The sequence below is a fragment of the Carlito syrichta genome, unplaced genomic scaffold (assembly GCF_000164805.1).
Source record: "Carlito syrichta isolate Samal-C Ts95f unplaced genomic scaffold, Tarsius_syrichta-2.0.1 Scaffold179606, whole genome shotgun sequence".
Lineage (NCBI taxonomy): Eukaryota > Metazoa > Chordata > Mammalia > Primates > Tarsiidae > Carlito > Carlito syrichta.
In genome coordinates, this window is record NW_007123702.1 from 95,679 (window position 1) to 103,416 (window position 7,738).

Sequence of the window (7,738 nt, forward strand, 5' to 3'; positions counted from 1 at the left end):
CGGCCCCTCCCACGGCCCCTGCCAGCTGCTCGAGCGCCCGCTGAAACGACGGCGCGCCCCAGCCCTGCGCTCCGAACACGCCTCTCTCCACAGTGCGCGCAAGCCTCCCGCGGCGCTGTCCCAGCTGCGCCCTCCCCCGCGCCCCCCCACAGGCTGGGAGCAGCAGTGGGTCTTAGCCGCCCTCCGTGATGAGGGAGATGGTCCAGCGAGTGTCCTCCTCCCCAGACTCCCCACCTATGACCTTCGACACCGCGGAATTCCTGCCCACTCAAGGAAACAGACTGGAAGGCAATTCAGTCAAGTTATGGTAGGAATAACCGGTAAGTAAGTTTTCCTTCTTGCCATTATGAAGCCTGTCACATAAAGTGTATACGAGACAGAACATTTTAAGGAACAGGAAACAACATCCAGACCCACGAGCAGAACTCGCACCCAGCCTTTCGGTTTACTAAGATCGTTAAAGCCCCCATGTCCTCCTTACTGAGAACATAACCTCCCCCGGCGGAAAGAATCAGTCACTGAATTCTCTTGGCCTTCCTTTGGGTTTTCCTCGCAATTTTATCCACTGTGCATTTACTTCTCCCTGTTTTTGAACTTTAAATAAATGTAATTATAGTGTATATATTTTGATATAACTTGCTTTTGAAATCCAGAGCTTTGAAAATTCATGCTTGATGATGTGTGTAGCTGGAGTTAATTTTCACCGCCAAATAAATGATCGCTCCATTATATAAATAGATCAAATGTTTTTATCCATTTTACAGCATAGGGTCGGCTGGGTTACTGGTTATTTCTACCTTTTGTTTTGTCTTTTGCCATTGTAACAATGCGGCAATGAACCCTCCTGTATTCAACTCCTGGGGAATATGTTTAAGGATCTCTCCAGCCTGGCACAGTGGCATGAGCCTGTAGTCCCTCCCTGCTACTCAGAAGCTAAGCTGGGAGGACGGCTTGCAGCCACGAGTCCCAGGCCACAGTATGCTGTAACCATGCCTGTGACACTCTACTCCAGCTGGGGCAACAGTGCGACTCTCATTGTAAAACACAAACAAACAAAAACAATCTCCCCAAATCAAGAAGTGAATACTTAGGAATAAAACAACGGGGTTGTTGAATATGCATATATGTATCTTTACTAGGTAATGTTCAAATTGGTTTCTGAAATTGGCTTAATGTACACTCTTACTAACAATATAGTCATTCCCATTACTCCCCATCCTTGTCTACACTATGTAGTGTCAAACTTTTAAATTTTTACCAATCTGATGGCATGAAAGCCCCCAGCTAATTTTTTTAAATCATTCATCTAAAATTAAAAATAAAAAGATCATTCATAAACTTACATATTTTTAGTAATAAACCACTTTTGAGAGATCTCACAACTGATCATAATACAACAGTGTTTTTTTTTAGCATGTACACCAGTTCATAACTTGTAGAATGATTTAATGAGAGCTACAATTAAACCAACAAAAACCCAGTTACCAATCACGAGCTAATATTATAACAATTCATCTAGGTTACATGAATTTATTCATAAGCTTCAAATATAGCAAAAGTTCAATCCATTTTGTCACAAAGACGTGTGACTTGACCATTCCCATCCAGACACAAGGAAAGGAGATGAGACTGGGCATCCTGACTATACACTTCACCAACACCAAGTGCCTTTCCTGTGTAATACTTCTCACTGCTATAATGTTCTATTAATTTAGGAGAGCATTTGAGTAATGTCTTCCTCACTATATTATAAACTGTTGGGAAGTAGGACCACATCTGTTTTTACTCACTAGTATGCTCTCAGTATCTACTGGGCGCTTTTCAAGCAAGTGCTTAATAAATGTGTGCTGAATTTTGAGTAAGCAAGAGGTCTGACTTCTGGCTGCCCTCCCACTGTTAGCAGTCTGTCATTCTTAGCCTAAAGCTTCTCTATATTCCCAGATGTTCATCAAACAAGAATCGCTGGGAGTCTCTACTAAACAAGCTCTGTGACAAACAGAATAATTATTCTATAACACAAATAATTACCACCTCAATTATTCCTTTATGAAATTGGGGGATTTCCTGAGAACAGCCATGCTTGTTTTTCTTGCAGGGAAAGAAAGTGGTAAGTAGAGAAGGCGCCCAGGGTCTGATGCTGAGACCTGTATTCAAGCTGTATGTGCCAGCGCTTCTAGCAGTGTGACCTGGAGGGGACACTTAGCTTTCCTCAGCCTTAATTTCCCCATCTGATAGATGAGGCTTTATCTCTTGGACATGGAACTGTCCTGTGATTTAAATGAAATGATACTTAGGCAGTGCTCTAGTAGCTTGGCCGGCTCACATCAGGGACTGAAAATTTTTTCTTTGTCAATCTCTTAATTAAACCAATTTGATAAATATGTAGCTTCCATAATATAATTACTCCCCAACATAACTGCTACAATTCTTATTTTGCAACACATGAGCCACAAAAGACCCAAATGATTCATCAGCTATTTTAATACTGTGGATCACCAGAAAAATCTGACATACTAAGAAAAATATGACATACTGTACATACTAAGGTCATTCCTAGAACTTTTTTTTCTTTTTTAAAACTAAAGAAATGAGGGGCAGGGGCTGGGGGGATGGAAAGAGAGAGGAAAAAAAAAGGATCACATTCAAGAGTTCTATCCATTTCTGACTTAAAATCAAGCTTTCCTCTGAACAACATCATTCCTTTATTGCCAATTCTTAAGGACATTCTCAAGAAACAGTAGGTCGGGCAACACAAAATTCTACATATCCCAGAAGCCTAACCATGCAGAGATGCCCACATCCAGCTTCCATCCCCACTGTGCGCAGTCACCTCTAGGTTCCCAAGTGATTGTGTCTCCTGTGGGAGAATGGGGCAGAGATGGGACTATTCTCTAAGGCACCACAAACTCACAGCTGACAGCAGAGCTGAGCTCTCTGATGGAGTGGGTCTGCCTCTCAAAGAGCAGCACTCCATGTACGACTGCCAGAGCTCAGGAATCAAAGCCAGATGGGTGAAATGCTGCTCAGGGAAAGTCATAAAGCCAAACCGAGCAACACTCCTTCCACTCCTTCCCGTGCTCCCCCAGAAGTGTTTAAGATCAATTTCAGCCAGGCTCGGTGGCTCAGCCTGTAATCCTGCGCCTTTGGGAGGCTGAGGTGAGTGGATTGCCTGAGCCTGCGGGTTCGAGACCCACCTGGGCAACTTGGCGAGACCTCATCTCTACAATCAAAAAAAAATTAGCCGGGTGTGGTAGCGCACGCCTGAAGTTCCAGCTACTTGGAAGGCTGAGGCGCAACGATCACCGAAGCCCAGCAGGCGAGGCTGTGGTGGCCGGGAGCGGCCACTGCACTCCAGTCTGAGCGACAGAGTGAGATTCCAACTAAAAAAAAAAAAAAAAAAAAAAAAAGATCAATCTCACTGATTAAATGAATGGGTCAGTCCACAGCTGCATAATCTGTAAAGATAAATAAGCCAAGAGCATAAAGTTACAAGATTCCTTACTTGCTAGCTATTCTTAAACATGAAATATTATTTTAAAATTTAACCAAAGCTTTGTAAGTCATGTCAGACTAAAACATATCACTAGCCAGGCTCAGTGGCGCAGCCCGTAATCCCGCGCCTTGGGAGGCTGAGGTGAGTGGGTTGCCTGAGCCCGCAGGTTCGAGACCCGCCTGGGCAACTTGGCGAGACCTCATCTCTACAATAAATCAAAAAATTAGCCGGGTGTGGTAGTGCGCGCCTGTAGTTCCAGCTACTTGGAAGGCTGAGGCGGAAGGATCGCTGGAGCCCAGCAGGTCGAGGCTGCGGTGGCCGGGAGCGGCTACTGCACTCCAGTCTGGGCGACAGAGTGAGACTCCAACTCAAAAACAAAAACAAAACAACAACAAAACAACAACAAAAAAAATATCACTATAGTTCTTTTTGGTTACAGAAAATTTGTTATAAAAAACATATTTGTTTTTGACTGGATGCAGTGGTTCAAGCCTGTAATCCTAGTACTTTGAGAGGCCTAGGTGAGAGGACTGCCTGAGCCCAGAGGCTCGAGAACAGCCTTGGCAACTTGGTGAGACCTCATTTCTACAATAAATCAAAAAAAATTAGCTGGGCATGGTAGCACACCCCTGTAGTTCCAGCTACTTGCAAGGCTGAGGGGGAAGGATCGCCTAAGCCCAGCAGGTCAATGCTGGGGCAGCTGTGAGCATCCCATTGCACTCCAGCCTGGGCAATGGAGTGAGACTCCAATTAAAAAAAAAAATTATATTTGTTTTTGTTATTTATAAATTTTTTGTTCTTGTTTTTGTCAAAAAAGAAAATAGCTGCCTTTTTGTTAGACCATAAAAGGAAAGATAATAAAAGTTTCAAACAACATAAGTTATAAGAAAAAAACACAGTTGAATTTTTATATTATACATTATAATCTAATTTCTAGAACATTCGTTTAGGCCCTTATCAGTTGTTTTCACTCTGGGCAGTTTGCCTTCTCTCCCACATCCAGCACCCCAGCATGTAGCAACATCTGGGGGGCATTTTTGGTTGTCACAAATAGAGGGGGCACCTGGTGCGTAGAAGCCAGGGATACTACAAAACATGCTACAATGCACAGCTCCCAACAAAGTGTTAGCTTGCCCCCAAGGTCAACAGTGCCAAGATTAAGAAATCCTAGTCTACAAATCATGTAGCTGCATTATTCTGTGAGTTTCTATGTCTGACTCCTGTCTCTTTCCTCCTCCTCAGCAGCACCAGATTAATATCCCCAAAGCGGTGTTTTTATTATTACATAATTCCTCTATCAAAAACTCTGCTCATGCCGTGGCTGTTCATCACCAGTATGCCTGAGCCTAAACTTCTTGGCCTGGGTGTTAAGTGCCCTATGGCCTGATTCCGCCAGGCTGGTCAAGCCTCATCCTTCCTGCTCTGATATCCATCCGGCTGAGGCTGGAAGACGCTCTCTTCTCTTCTCTCCCAACTATTCTCAGCTTTGAGCTTGTGCTCATGCCATCCCATGCCAAGAATGTTCTTTCTTTTCCCTAAGCTCTACTCCTTCACAAAGCGAAGTCTTTCCCATATTTCCAGCCTACAAGGATCTCTCTTTCCTGAATTCCTTTATTACCTGTGCAAGCCAATATATAACATTATCCCACTTTTCTAATTTAAGCATTTTTATCTTCCCAAAACTGGATCCCTCAAGAGGTGAGGGGTTATGTCTCCCTATTTCCACTTGGTCTCGCAAGTGTCTCTGATTTAATTTGTTCAAAACAGATTAACTGCCCTCCTTTAACCCCCCTCCCACCTGCCCCAAGGACCCGCCACTTGTGAACTGAGCACCACCAGGGGGTCACTCCTGCTCACCTCTCCCACAGCCAGTCAGTTTCCACGTCCCATGGGGTCTACTCCCAAATAGTTCATGCATTTCCACCCCTAAACCAGTGCTTGAATGTACCTGCTTCTCCTCCTCTACTGCCACTCTGCAGTCTAGGTGACCTCCGTCCCCAAGACCCCTGGTTTGCTCTTGTTCCCTCGCATCACACTTGTCATACACAGCCGACACACGATAGCCACGAATCCGTGAGATGCTGTGCCCGGACAGCTCATCCCAGCCCAGTCTTTCTTCACCACCTGGTACGCCCCAGAACCGCACTGTGCGCACAGGACTCAGTCACCACACTGCTTATTACGTTGATTTCCAAAAAGCTTGTTTACAACTTCACCCAGCTCTTCCGAGAAGTCTTCTCCCTAGGAATAATTGCTGAATCTATATAAAATGTCTTGGCATCTGAAAAAAAAAACTGATGTCATCAGGTGACTTACAAATATCAAATAAGCCAGGCACGGTGGCTCACGCCTGTAATCTAGCACTTTGAGAGACGGAGGTGAAAGGATTGCCTGAGCCCAGGGGTTTGAGACCAGCTTGGACAACTTGGCAAGATCCCGCCTCTAAAATTAAAAAAAAAAAATTAGCTGGGCGTAGTGGCACACACCTGTGGTTCCAGCTATTTGGAAGGCTGAAGCAGAAAGATTGCCTGAGCCCAGCAAGTCGAGACTGCGGTGGCTGTGAGCGTGCGGTTGCACTTCAGCCTGGGCCGATTCAAAAAATAAACAAACATCCAATAAGCTCTCATTGAAGTCACTTGGGCTAGGGTCTTTCCAAATAGTTCCTGTGAAAAACAAAGTAACTGATGGCACTTCTGTCTCATATGTGAGATTTTGGTCAAGACCCAAATGTGAAGCAATGCACTCCTGGGAGAGCATTCCGGCGAGGAGGAGGTCTGATTTAGGGGTGCATGCTGCATCCAACTGGCCGCTTCACACACAGTCACTCATCTTCTCTGTCCACTTTCTCCACTGTGCTTACTAACCCTACCCAAGAAAGAGAACATCTCTAACTTATTCCCATTCCTTCCCAGAACATGCTATCTGTCATCACAACTTTCTAAATGAAAACAGCGCCTGGTCGGCCTGCCCTGCGTTATCCTCCTCCTGATTTCCCCGACTGGCGTCACCGTCCCGGACTGCCGATCTTTCACTGTGGCCAAAGCTCCAGACTCCATTCCAAACGGCTTCTTACACCATCCATTACAACCCAAATCCTCCCCTAGTCTGGAAACTTCTTGCCACCATCCCAAAATATAATGGTCAAAGCTAATGAGGAAAAAAAGGAGCATATTTGGTCTTTAAGTCTTGAAAAGACCAAGTCAGCCGGCGCGGCAGCTCGTTCCTGTCACCCGGCACTTGGGAAGGCCAAAGTGGGAGATCACCTGAGGCTGCGAATTTGAGATCAGCCTGGGCAACACAGTGAGACCCCATCTCTCTCCAAAATAAACAAAATATACAAACAAGTGCTTAGTGCTAAGACTACTTTAGGGAGAAACAGGAAACCGGTGGGCACTGTCTAAACAGACTACACCTTTCTCTTCTTGTCCGTGCTGTCAACCGAGGCTGAGACGAAGGTGAAATGGCAGTTACAGGCTGTCCAGGCAGTCAGTTCACCCCTTCAGAGAGGAGAGGGCCAGGGAAGGCAAAAAAAAGGGTCATGAATGACTAGGACGAAATGCCAAGAAAACACAACAGATATGAATGAGTAACCGGCTCGCCCACCTCATTTCACGTTAGGCCTCAACACAACCCTAAAGGAAACGCACGTTGTAAAGGGAATCTGGGAGGGAAGAACAGGTGACCTTCACAAGGTAGAACCCCCACAAGTCGGCTGATCCAGACGCTCGAAGCTGCCTGGGGGAAGAGTGGAGAAGCAGACTCGGAGAGACGAGCCTGCCGCAGAAGGCCAACCCAGGACGTGGAGGAAGGGACATTATTATTATTTTGAGATGGAGTCTTACTCTGTCGCCCAGGCCGAGTGCAGGGGCACGCTCATGGCCACCGCGGCCTCAGCCTGCTGGGTTCAAGCAATCCCCCTGCGTCAGCCTCCCAAGCAGCCGGAACCACGGGCGTGCGTCACCACGCCCGGCAAGTTTTTTGCCGTAGAGTTGAGGTCAGGCATGCCCTTTGCCTCGGCCTTCCCAAGTGCTGGGATGGCAGGTGTGAGCCACTGCGCCTGGCCAAGAAGGGACATCTTCGAGTGTTAACTGTTCAATTCCCCAGCCCCACTAAGGGCGGACAGGAAGGCGCCTCCACCACCGCTTTGCCTGTTTTTGGAATCGGGGTCTCCCTCCGCGGCCCAGGCGGAGCGCAGCCTCGGCTCCCCGGGCTCCGGCGAGCCTCCCTCCTCGGCCTCCCGGGCGG